We start from the raw sequence: 12735 nt of genomic DNA, 5'->3' as shown, positions 1-12735 counted from the left end.
ATAGTTTAGCCTAATTACTAAAGAGTGTTTGCCTTGAGCATAGCACTCTTATAAGGAATTATCTATATGAGCGTGAACTGTCCACAATTAATCTACAGCACAGATAAGAACTTTAAGGATCAGACAGTCTAAATTAATGATGAGGAAACAATACTGGGTAGAGATAGAATGGTGACACAATGTGAAGTATGCAACCAATGTTCCTGTAGAAATTGTGAATGGATGTGTTTGATTGTCTATACTGACACCAAAAATAAAAATATTAAATCTAAAAAATTAAGAAAGAACAGAAATTTACTATATCACAATCTTGGAGGCTAGAAGTCTAGAATCAGAGTGTCAGCCATGTTGATTCCTTTTGAGGCTCTGAGGGAGAATCTGTTCCATGCCTCTCTCCTAGCTTCTGATGAGGGCTGCAATCCTCGGTGTTCCTTGTCTTGCAGCTCTAGTCTCTGCCTCTGTCATCACATGGCTGGCTTCCCTCTGTGTGTCTCTCTCTGTATCTCTTCTCTTATACAACGACACTAGTCATATTGGATTAGGAGCCACCCTACTCCATATGGCCTCATGTTAACCTAACTGATAACATCCTTGAAGATCCTATTTCCAAACAAGATCATGTTCACAGATTCCGGACGTTAAGACTTCAATGTATCTTTTGGAGGGAACACAATTCAATCCATAACAGTGTCCCGTGCCACCTCTCCTCTGCTTCTCCATGAACGGCCCCTGTACCCCTTCTCCCATCAGAATCCTGCCCATCCTTCAAGACTATCCCTAAATGCCATCATCTTTGGGAACTATACCATGATCATTCCAGGCAAAATTACTCTCTTTGGATATCTGTTCTGTTCTCCATCCATTTGTATACTTGTTTCACCCTTCTCTTTGAGGGCAGTTTATCTGTTCATCTTGTCTCTCCTGCCACACATAGCACAGTACCTTACACTTAGTAGATGCTCAATAAATAGCATTTGAATTGATTTGGGGTCACAGTAGGTACTTGTGTTATCATGCATGCTGAATACTATTCTGCTGAATATTTGCTATATTTTTTTCAGAAAGTATAATAGCCGTTTCCAAAACTGTGCTATTCAATTTTGAACAGTTTGTGCTCTTATTGTTCTATTTTAGGAAGCAGTGGGTGGCAAGGGGAAGGGGCAGAGCCTAGCAATTTAGCGAAAATCTCAAGGGCTTTGGAGTTAGGTTTGAGTCTCTGTTCCATCGCTGACTACTTGTATGTCCTTGAGCAAGTTTTTTAATCTCTCTGAACTCCAGGTTCTCATCTCTAAAATGGAGACAAAATAACCTATTTTACATATCGATCATGAGAATTAAATTAAAAAATTTCTATTAAGCACCTAACTCTGTACCTAGTACACAGCAGTGTCTAATAAATGAACATTTCCATCATCATCCTTATCCTCTCCATAGTTTATGTCAGAATTAAATGCTAAACTTTTTAATGAGTACATCAACTATTCCCCCGGCGTGCTACTGACTGTGGTAGGTGCAAATATTGACTATGTCAAGGCCCCAGCACACAAGATAATGATCTGACTGAATGGACAATGTTAACACACAGGAGCATTTATTAAACTATGCTACAGACAGATGTTCAAATGCATTTTAAAAATAAAAAGGATTTACTTAAATCAAAGGGTAAAAAAAAAAAAAAATTTTTTTTTTTATATAAATGTGGCAATTAGAAGCCTCAGCAAAGCCTGCAAGCCATATCGCACAGGGCCCACCTCTCCCAATGCCGTCAACGGACTGAACCACGTATTTATGTTACCTGCCTGGCCACTACAGGCAGGGCCAGCTTCAGGCCCCCCACACTTAGAAGGACTCATGCTTGGTTTAATGCTTTGCTTCACTACCTTGAAATTCTTAATAGTTTATGAGCAACAGGCCTGGCATTTTCATTTTGCATTGGGTCCCACAAATAATGTAGCCAGTTCTGCTTATAGGCATTGGAGTTTGCAAGCCCTGCGTGAGTGCCAACTCTTTGGAAAAAGGGATTATACTGAATTCTTTCTTTTGGTCCCATTGCCTGACACATTGTGTGCTCAGAAATATTTCTGGAATGAATGAGTCAATTTCACGTCCACGATCACGTGGGTGATAAATGGTTGTACGCTTACTTTACCTAGACTTTTACACTTAAAACTTACAGAGCGAGGTGTACTTGAACCTTAGACTTGGGACTTTTTAAACAAAATACAGCATGCGCCATGTTCTACAAAACCTGCATGCAGAAGAAATAAAGCAAGCAAGCAGCTGGATGACTTACTCATCTTAGCTGTTATTGCTCTTCTTCTCCTCTTCCTCCTTCCTCTTTTTCTTTTTTTGTTAATACCAGATACTTGATTGTAGATGAGAGGCAAAGACGTTAAGAATAATCATTAAAAAGGAACTGAGAAATGACACATTCAAACTGTGTGCTTTTTTGCTGCCACCTGTAAATTGTGGCTAGTGCCAACATTTTAAGTACTAAAATACTTAATGGGATGGTCCATTTTCACATAATTTCATGACTATATCCTCCCCTTAGGTGCCTGGTGGTGCAGTGGTTAGAGTGCTCTGCCACTAACAGAAAGGTTGGTGGTTCGAACTCACCAGCCGCTTCATGGAATAAAGATGTGGCAGTTGGCTTCCATAAAGATTTACAGCCTTGGAAACCCTATGGGGCAATTCTCCTCCGCCCTATAATTCTGCTGTGAATTGGAATCAACTCAATGGCAATGGGTTGTTTTTTGTTTTCTTTTTTAATTTGATTGTGCTTAAGGGGAAAGTTTAAAGCTTAATTTCTCATTCAAACATGTATACATATATTGCTATGTGACATTGGTTACGATGGGTTTGGTTTTGATTTGGGGTATCCTCATCTTAATTTTTAAAACAAGTGACCATCAATTTCAGTTTCAGTCATTATTTTTTGTTTTTATCAATTCCATAATGACCTGTGGAATATTGCATTTTCAAGAGACATCTTAGGGTTTTCAAGTTTTTTTGTAAACCAGAATCAATGAGAACTCAAAACTGCTTGAAAATGACATCTGTCTTTACAAGGGCCTGGAAATAGATCCAACTGTTAATAGAAAGGTCCCTGGGTGCCCAACACGGTTTGTGTCAGACTACTAACCCAAAGGTTGGCAGTACAAACCCTCCCAGTGGCAGCACAGAAGAAAGGCCTGGTGGTCTACTTTTGTAAAGATCACAGTGAATAAAACCCTCTGGAACAGTTCTCCTCCGTAACATGTGGGGTCACCATGAGTTGAAATCAACTCCACAGCAATAGGTTTGGTTTTGGTTTTTATCAATAGAAAGAAGATGCTCTGGTGTTGCCCTTCTATATTATCACCAAAATCTAAAACTGGAAAAGGGTTATTAGGATAGTTTCCCTCAAATATACTCTGGCACACCCTGCCTTCTCCTGGCAAAGGAGCCACCCAGAAGTTTGCAAATCTCTATTTATTGAGGGAGAACGCTCTTGTGCTTTGCCCTGTCTCCACGATGCAATCCGATTTGTCTGTGACGTTGACAGATTTGGTATAGATTAGCTTCCTCACATTGTCATACAGTCCAGTGGCCAGCACAGCTTTAAGGGGGGCAATCTCTTGTAAGGAGAGGCTTTGCGAAGCTCTGTGTCCTTCACAGCTGTTAGCGGCTGTAGATGATGAAAACCCTGCCACTTTGACCAATCTACCTCAGTTCTTAGCACCTCAGTTTTACATGTTCTTTTTTATGTACATGATTATAACCCTAGATTCCACTGCACCCCCAATATACGTACATACACACGTGCATACACACATTTTCCTGACATTGTTTTGATATCAAGTGTGCACTCTCAAGTCAATGAATGTATAACATACATCTGAATAGCAATTCGAAAACTGATGGAGCCACAGTAGACAAGTAAAAGATACAATTGAAAAGAGATTCAGATAAATTTTGAAGGAAAGAGTCACATTATTCCCTTTAAGCTTTTCAATTTTAGAATAATATAACGTCGTTTTGAAGACGGGGGCTAATTTCTCTCGTCACCAGGGAGCCAGCCAGCCCCTCTCTCCCACACAGCCTCAGAGGTCTTCTGTGATCACCAAGAAAACGTTGCCAGGAAGAAAGAAGATGACACCTCTAGAGATAAATCTTTTGCCAAACCTGGGTTTATTCATCAGTGTCTCAGAAATGTACTTTCAATGCCCAAACGGCCAGCAGGAATGCTGGCCTTATGAAAAAGACACAGACCATAAAGGCCTTGTGTATAAGGCCTCATGTATAAAACTATTCCCAGAGATTGTTTCCAGGTTAACCCGTATGAGCCCCAAATCACGCTTCAGGCTTACAACGAAGCTCATCAGGAGGGTGAGATGTTGAACCTCTCTCTGAGCAAGGAAAGAAGCTTATTCGTATTAGAGCTTATGGTGTGTGGAGAGTAGAGGGGAGGAGAAGAGCAGCTGAGTTGCGAGAGTTGATATAAATACCTGGATCTATATCTTATCTGTTGTAGAACCTGCCGACCTTATTATCATATTAGAGTTATCCAAGTTCATGAAAAGCCACAATAAACCAAAAGCAATCAAAATATTGAACAGCATCTATGATGGTGCTTGAATGATATTTCTCCTTCCTCGTTCAGTCCATTTATCACATATTTGTACAGCGCCTACTATCCATGTTCCAGGCACTCTTCCAGTCACTGGGGCTGCAGAAGTGAGCAAGGTAGACAAAGGCCCTTCAGAGAAAGAGGTTATACTCTTAGGAGTGATTTTTGGGGCGGGGGAAGAGGGACAATGAGACAAACAGTAAACAAGCAAATAAATAAATAAGATCACTTCAGATTGTGGTAAGAAGTCCTATGAAGGACAGAATCAGGGAGATGCCATGTTGTTAGGTTGTTGTTAGGTGCCATCAAGTCAGTTCCGATGTATAGCGACACTATGTACAACAGAACAAAACACTGCCCGCTCCTGCACCATCCTCGCAATCGTTGTTATGCTTGAGCCCATTGATGCAGCCACCGCGTCAATCCAGCTTGTAGAGGGTCTTCTTTTTCGCTGACCCTCTGCTTTACCAAGCATGATGTCTTTCTCCAGGGACTAATCCCTTCTTGCAATATGTCCAAAGTATATGAGACAGAGTCTTGCCATCCTTGCTTCTAAGGAGCATTCTGGTTGTACTCCTTCCAAGACAGATTTATTCATTCTTTTGGCACTCCATGGCACATTCAATATTCTTCACCAACACCGCAATTCGAAGGTGTCAATCCTTCGGTCTTCCTTACTCATTGTCCAGCTTTCCATGCATATGAGGTGATTGAAAACACCATGACTTGGTCAGGCTCACCTTAGTCTTCAAGGTGACATCATTGTTTCTTTTGTTTGTTTGTTTGTTTAACACTTTAAAGAAGTCTTTTGCAGCAGATTTGGGGTGTGGGGGAAATGCCAAAGTGGTGGTAATGGAGAAGAGGTGAGAGCAAGCCCCTGCCCACCAGGGCATCAGGGAAGGGTGTGCTAAGGAGGTGATACTTGAGCTAAGGTCTGAAGCTGAGATGAGCAAGCCATGTAAGGAGCTACAGAAGGGCAATTCAAGCAGAGTAACCAGTAAATGCAATGGCCCAGATTTATAAAGAGCTTGGGTGTTCAAGGAGAAAAGGCAGGCAGCTATGGCCAGATCAAAATGAACAAGGAACAGGTGGTAGAATAGGCAGGATCATGTGGGTGTGTGTAAAAATTGCCTGGAGGCAGTGTCTGACCTCCTCTAACTTCACAATGGAAAAGGGTAATACAAGATCAATGGCCCAATGCTGATTCCTATGAGGCAGAGGTCAGACATACCTCTCTCTGCTATCTTTACCAATTCTGACACTAACTGTTCCTCCCATGGTTCTCTCTACTTCTCCATTGGGTTCAATAACTCATTGCAATGGCCACACAGAACTCACAGACAATACTCACAGTTATGGGGTTTATTAGAGAAGTAACAGTTACAATTCAGGTTCAGGAACGCTCAGGATACACTTCTTCCATCAGGGCAGCCTCTTCCCAGCTGTGCTGCAGGCATGCCTCTCTCTGGTCCCTCAGCCTCTGCCTGCTCAGGCAAGTGCTACAAAGCTCTTTTAATTCCACCGACAAGTGCCCAGAGGCACCCCACTCCACCAGCAAGTCTCCTGCCCAAAGGCACTTAGCTTTCTGGCTGGAAAGCCAACCACACCATCTCCTGCCAGTCTTCCCTGCTATAGTTTCTCTGCTACTGCTTCTCGCTGTCTTCAGTGTTACAGCCCTCTCTCGGTCTCCTGTTTCCAGGAGTTTCTCAGTACAGGGACCCCAAGTCCAAAGGACAGTCTCCACTCTTGGCCCTTCTTCCTTGGTAGTGGTGAGATTCTCTCTTTCCTGCCTCTGAGATGGCTCATTTCAAGTCCAGCAGGATAACAAAACTGACCAATCCCCTTGGTGGGCCACAACTACACTATTTGCACAGTCGCACCCAGTCACTTGGGTGGGAGTTACAGTACCATGGCAAGAAAGGCCACACAGAATTGATCCATTGCACTGCAGTGTGGGATTTTGACATTTATGGGAAGTCACAGGAAGGTAATAAGCAGGATAATGGTCTGGCTTACATATTTAGAAGAGTACTCTAGCTGCAGGGTAGAAAATGGATTGTGTGAATTAGAAAAATTTTTAAAAATATATTGTAACACTCTAAAAGGGGCAAGGTGGGCAAACCTCACCTTTATTATAAACTACATGGCAAGGATCAGCATGAACCCAATTCCCAACAGGAAGCGGATCCAGGCTTCACCTTCACACATCTCCATTCCTCATCACCAGCCACTTCTATGGCACTTTCTCTCTCACCCTAACCATCCAGAGTTAGGGCAGACTTCCTTCTCTGCCACTCTGAGCCAGGTCAAAACATCCCTGGCGACCCAACGCCAGGTCATTGGCTCAGGAGTCTGCACACTTCCCTGTACTTCAGACTAGCTAGCTTCTCTCTCTCCCTCACCCTTGGGGCTAGGTCACAAGCTAGAAGAACTCTGCCCTTCTTCATCAACTTCTCATGCAGCCTTTCTCTGTCCCCCAGCCATCCAAAGCTCATTCTTCATGAGTTAGGGCTCTGTCTTTACAACTGCCTATGCAGCCCTTCTCTGAATTAGCTACGCTGAGCTAAACCCAAATCTCATTGCCCCTTGTGGGTCCCTTAATTCTCTATAATGGTTCACAGAATTCATGAAGGCTATTATTTATACTTAAAAACCCCCGATGGCACAGTGGTTAAATGCTTGGCTATTAACCAGAAGGTCAGAGGTTTGACTGCACCAGCTGCTCCTCAGGACAAAAGACCTGGTGATCTGCTCCCGTGAAGATTTCAGCTTAGGATACCCTATGGGGGCAGTTCTACTTTGTCCCATAGAGTCGCTATGAGCCGGAATTGACTCAATAGCACACAACAACAACATCACCCACCCTTTAGGAGTCCCTAGGTGGCAAAAACGGTTAAGCACTCAACTATCAATTGAAAGGTTGGTGGCTTGAGTGTACGCAGAGGTGCCCTGGAGGAAAGGGCTGATGACTGATTTGCTTCCAAAAGGTCATAGCCATGAAAACCCTGTGTAGCACACTACTACTCTGCAACATATGGGATTGCCATGAGTCAGGATCAACTCAATGGCAACTGGTTTGGTTTTGCCCTTCTTCCCCGCCCCCCGCCTTCTTTTTTTAATTTTCCTCCTTCCTGCTGGATATGATAACTGGAATTGGAGCAACCATCTTGGACCTTGAGATGAACATGACCTTAGGAATGGAGGTCAGGCACAGCAGGGAAACAAGACAGAGGGAGCTGTGTCCGTGGGGACTTCTTGTAGCAGAGCCTCCATGTCGACTCAGGAGTGCCTACCTCCAGACTTTCATGATAGAGCTTCTATTTTCTATCTTGTTTAAACCACTGTCATTTTGGATCTCTTACCTAATTAGCAGGACCTAGTTATTAAATGGAGCCCTTGTGGTGCAGTGGTTAAGTGATATTGTTGCTAACCAAAAGGTCGACTGTTCAGATTTACCAGTCGCTCCTTGGGAAAGCTCTCACTTTTAGCTGTTCATAAAATTCCAAACTCTGGAAACCATTACTCTGTACTACCCCTTTGGCCTTTAGCTTATTCCCCTGTGTCTCTAATGTATTTTTGCATCCTTGGCACTGAGCATGCAACCCCATAACTAGTAAGTGCTCAATAAACTTTGAGGAGGATGCAGCACCCAGAATTGTCTTGTTATTTTCATAATCAGTAATCATCATACCTCAGACGAAATTTGTAATATGAATTGCATCCTGCAAAATAACTAATGCCTTGCCCAGTGGCACTCAGTCCAGGAGTATGAAGGAATAGGTAGGCGTCTCCAGCAGAATTCTGACCCTGGTTACCTCACCTGGGGACATGCAGCCTTGAATGCACTGACTCACCAGCTCCTAAGGGCCATGATTTTTTAAATTTTTTTCTTATCACTTTGCAGCAGCAGGCCAAGGGAAGACAGCATCACGATGAATATGGAGGAAAGTTGTGCCTGAGATTCAGGTGAAAGCTTCAGACAGTTCTCTGTTGCACCCTCTCCCAATAACCACTGTTTTCCCTTCGTAGCATTTATCTTATTTATAAACAGGTAATGTTTTCTCCAATTACTTGTTCAATATGTCTCTGTTACTAGACCACTAAAAACCAGTTGCTGCCCAGTTGCCTCTGACTATGGCAACTCTACATGTGACCCATGTGTGTCAGAGCAGAACTGTGCTCATAGAGTTTTCAGTGGCAGATTTTTGGGGGGGACTAGATCACCGAGCCTTTCTTCTGAGGCACCTCTGGGTGGCCTCAAACCTCCAACCTTTCGGCTACCATATGAGCACATTAACTACTTATGCCTCCCAGGGATCCCCTAATGAGACCACTATGTACCATATCCATTGCTGTCAAATAGATTCCGACTCATAGTGACTCCATAGGACAGAGTAGAACTGCCCCATAGGGTTTAGAAGGCTGTAATCTTTATGGAAGCAGACTGCCCCATCTTTGTCCCATGGAACTGCTGGTGGGTTCAAAGCACCCACATTTCAGTAAGCAGCCCAGACCCTAACCACTGCATGACTAGGACTCCTTGCACTAGACCATTAAAACCCATTGCCATCAAGCCGATTCTGACTCATAATGACCCTACGGGACAGAGTAGAACTACCCCATAGAGTTTCCAAGGAGTGGCTGTTGGATTCAAACTGCCAACCTTTTGATTAGCAGCCAAACGCTTAATCACTGAGCCACTAGGGCTCCACTAGACCATTAACTCCACCAACATCAGCAACCAAGTTTGCCTTCTTTACCCTGGTTCCCGGCACATAGAAGCAGCTCAATAAAATACTTGTTGAAAAATAAATGGATAAATTGACTTTTTCATGCAAAGAGGAAAGAGATTAACAAATAAAGTCAAGTCAAGCTTTACATGGGATAACCCTTTTGCAAATTTTAAATGAAATTCTTCTATTGATTGATAAGATTACGCGCTTGTGTATAAGCCCTGGCAAAAGTCTCAGTCCTGAGCTAGCTTCCTTAGCCAGATTCTCATACTCCCAGGTAACCTCTCCCTGTTAGCCCAGCTCCAGGAAATACAAATGATTTCAACATCCACTTAAGAAAAAAAAAAAAATGAGTGGTAAGTAGATTGGGGGCAGAGGACAGGTCATTCAAAGGCCATGCCCCAGGTCAAACAGAAGTGACTTTTAAATTATTCCCAGTATAGAACTGCAGGCACCTGTGGCTGAGGCCCAGGCTGAGAGAGCCTGGCCCAGGGCTGGGCTAGCAGGGGTTTACCCGGCGGGGAGATGTCACGGGAGAAGGGCGCCCTCTTCCGGGGGTGAAAGAAAAATGCGTCCGCACGTGCATCCTTAGTCCAGTTGGTCCTGAACCTCAGGCTTCTTCAAGGGATAAACAAACAAACAAACAAAAAACCAAACCCGCTGCCGTCGAGTCGATTCCGACTCATAAAGACCCTATAAGACAGGGTAGACCGCCTCATAGCGTTTCCAAGCAGGGCCTGGTGGATGCCAAATGCCCACCTTTTGGTTAGCAGCTGTAGCTCTTAACCACTATGCCACCAGGGTTTCCTCGAGGGCTAAAGGTGGAGGAAAGGAAAAACTGACGCAGACTTCCGCCCAGGATGTTTTCGTCCCAAGCATTTTCCAACTCTCTCCCCTTCAGCTCCGAACTTCTCCCTTGGACAAGGGAAGGACGCGGTTTGCAGATGCCCATGGCCCTAATCTGGGAAAACGAGAGTGGTCCTCCAACTCCCCACCCCGAAATCCACGGGGAAAGAGATTACTTGAGGCGATCATAAGTGGTAGGTCCTAAGGGACCCACATGACCCTCTTTTGAGCATGTCACCTTCCCCTTCCTGGGTTCTGGAGCGCACAACGCGGGGTGCCCTTGGGCTCCAACTCCGCGGAGAGGAGGCTGAGAGCAGTTAGGGCACCTGGAGCGGGTCCTGGAGGAGGGGAGGACACCCCGCCTTGCACCCCCCAGAACAGGCCAGAACATCTTCTAGGCCGAGAGACAGGACCCACCCGCGCCTCCCTGCGGCTACTAGAGGGTAGGGAGAGGCGCACGGACCCGGTAGGTGTTGAGCTGGGCTCTGCTCCCGCCCTTCGCAAGCCCCCAACTCCGGTTGCTCATCTACAAAATCCAGAGTCTGAATTAGGCCGTCGGGTAGCCCACAAACCTAGTAACTCCTGATTCTGTTGTCCTTTTTCAGACCCAGATTCTGTCAGTGGAGGATATGAAGAACAGCAGACGGTTCGGAGTGTGAACAAGCCGTCAAACCAGCCCCTTCACAAGGAAGGAGGAGAGGCTTCCTAGGACCCAGGTCTCTCGTTCTTGAATCGGGAGTGACACCTAGTGGCTCATCTGCCACACCATCACGACGGTGCTGGGTTTCAGTGGGGTTTTCAGGGGTCGCACCAACCTGCCCTCCAATAAAAAAAAAAAAAAATTTATACAACTCTCTGTTAAAAAGACTTGGGAGTACCGATGGCATTTCCTGGGATTCCCAGGAAGCGTTTTCTGTCACATAGCAACAGCCCTTCACATGCTTGTAGGCAACTCTTTAATGAAAATGCTCTTCTTGTCAGGAGAACTTTCTTGGACACATCACTCTCTGTCAGGCAGCAAATACTTACTAAGCCAGGTGATGTTTTAGGTTCTGGGGATACAAAGATGAACAAGGCCTGGTTCCTGCATTCATGAAAGTCACAGCCCAACTAGAGGGAAATGGGCCAGTAAAAAAAGTTATAATACCTTGGACAAATGTTATATTAAGAGTATTATTGGATGTTGTGGGGACAACAGGATGTTGTGGGGGCAACATGGATGGATCTAACTCTTTCTAGAGGCATCAAGGAAGACAATAACCCTTGAGCGGGGTTTTGAAGATTAGAGGGTATAGTAGGCAGAATTCTAAGATGGCCCCCAAGATTCCCAGCCCCTGGTGTATACACCCTTTCCCAGTTATTCAATCAAATACTAATTTAGGTGCTGTTGTGAAGAGATTTTGGAAATGCAATTAAGGTCCCAAATCAGCTGACCTTAGCACAGAGAAATTATCTTCGGTGGGTCTGACCTAATCAGGTGAGCCTTTAAAGGGAACTGGGCTCTCCTGGTAAAAGAAATTCAAAGCATAAGAAGAATTTGACAAAGGATTCTCTTTTGCTGTCTTTAGAAATGAAGGGGGTCACGTGGTAGGGAATACAGGCAGCCTTTAGGAGCTGAGAGTGCCCCAGCTGAGACACAGCAAAGCAACAGTGACTTTGTTTCTCTGTCCTAAATCCACAAGAAACTGAATTCTTCCAACAACCAGTGAGCTTAGAAGAGGATTTTGATCTCCATATGAGAGGATAGCCCTAGCTGACACCTTGATTTTAGCTTTGAGGAAACTTGAGCAGAGAACCCAGCCACACTGTCCAGACTTTCAACCCACAGAGCTATAAGCTAATAAATGGGTATTGTTTTAAGCTGATAACTTGGTAGTAACTTGTTACACAGCTATGGGAGCTAATACAGATGGTAATTTGAAAGAAAGGAACAGCATGGGCAAAGGCTCAGAGGCATAAAGTAGCAAGGTGCATTTGGGGAACTGAAGTCATTCAGTGTAGCTGGACCATAGGAGACAAAAGAGGTGGCAAAATGTAATAGTTGAGAACTTGGCTTTGAATGAGAGAGATTGTGCCATGGGCTAGTTAACTTAGCTCTCTGTGCCTCAGTTTTCTCAAAGGTAAAATTAGGCTAATAATAGTAGTTAAAGCAAAAAGTTGTTGTGTTAATGGGACACAATACATAAAGATGGTTTAATACAGTCTTGGAATATGTTAAGTGTTCAAAAAATGTTAGGTAGCGATGTTCTTGTTAATTGCCATTGAGTTGGCCCCTGACTCAGGACCACCCTTGACTCACGATGACCTCATGCACAATGGAACAAAATGCTGCCTGGCCCTGCACCATCCCTGTTATTGTTTGCAGATAAAACCATTGTGATCCATAGGGCTTTCATTGGCTAATTCTCAGAAATAGATTTCCAGGCCTTTCTTCCCAGTCTATCTTAATCTGCAAGCTCCCCTGAAGCCTGTTCAGCATCATAGTTGTAGTAATTAATCATATGAGGAATGGATTTGAATAAGGAGTTGCTAAGTAATGTGGTC

The 12735-nt window shown here is 44.2% G+C and overlaps 1 pseudogene; it reads right to left on the bottom strand.

The window, feature by feature from the left end:
- Positions 1 to 2924: 2924 nt before the first annotated feature.
- Positions 2925 to 12735, bottom strand: part of LOC135231292 (ATP-dependent RNA helicase DHX29-like) — a 47802-nt pseudogene continuing 37991 nt past the window's right edge.

Source organism: Loxodonta africana, chromosome 4 (assembly GCF_030014295.1).
Source record: "Loxodonta africana isolate mLoxAfr1 chromosome 4, mLoxAfr1.hap2, whole genome shotgun sequence".
Taxonomy (NCBI): domain Eukaryota; kingdom Metazoa; phylum Chordata; class Mammalia; order Proboscidea; family Elephantidae; genus Loxodonta; species Loxodonta africana.
This window is presented reverse-complemented; position numbering and strand designations above follow the sequence as displayed.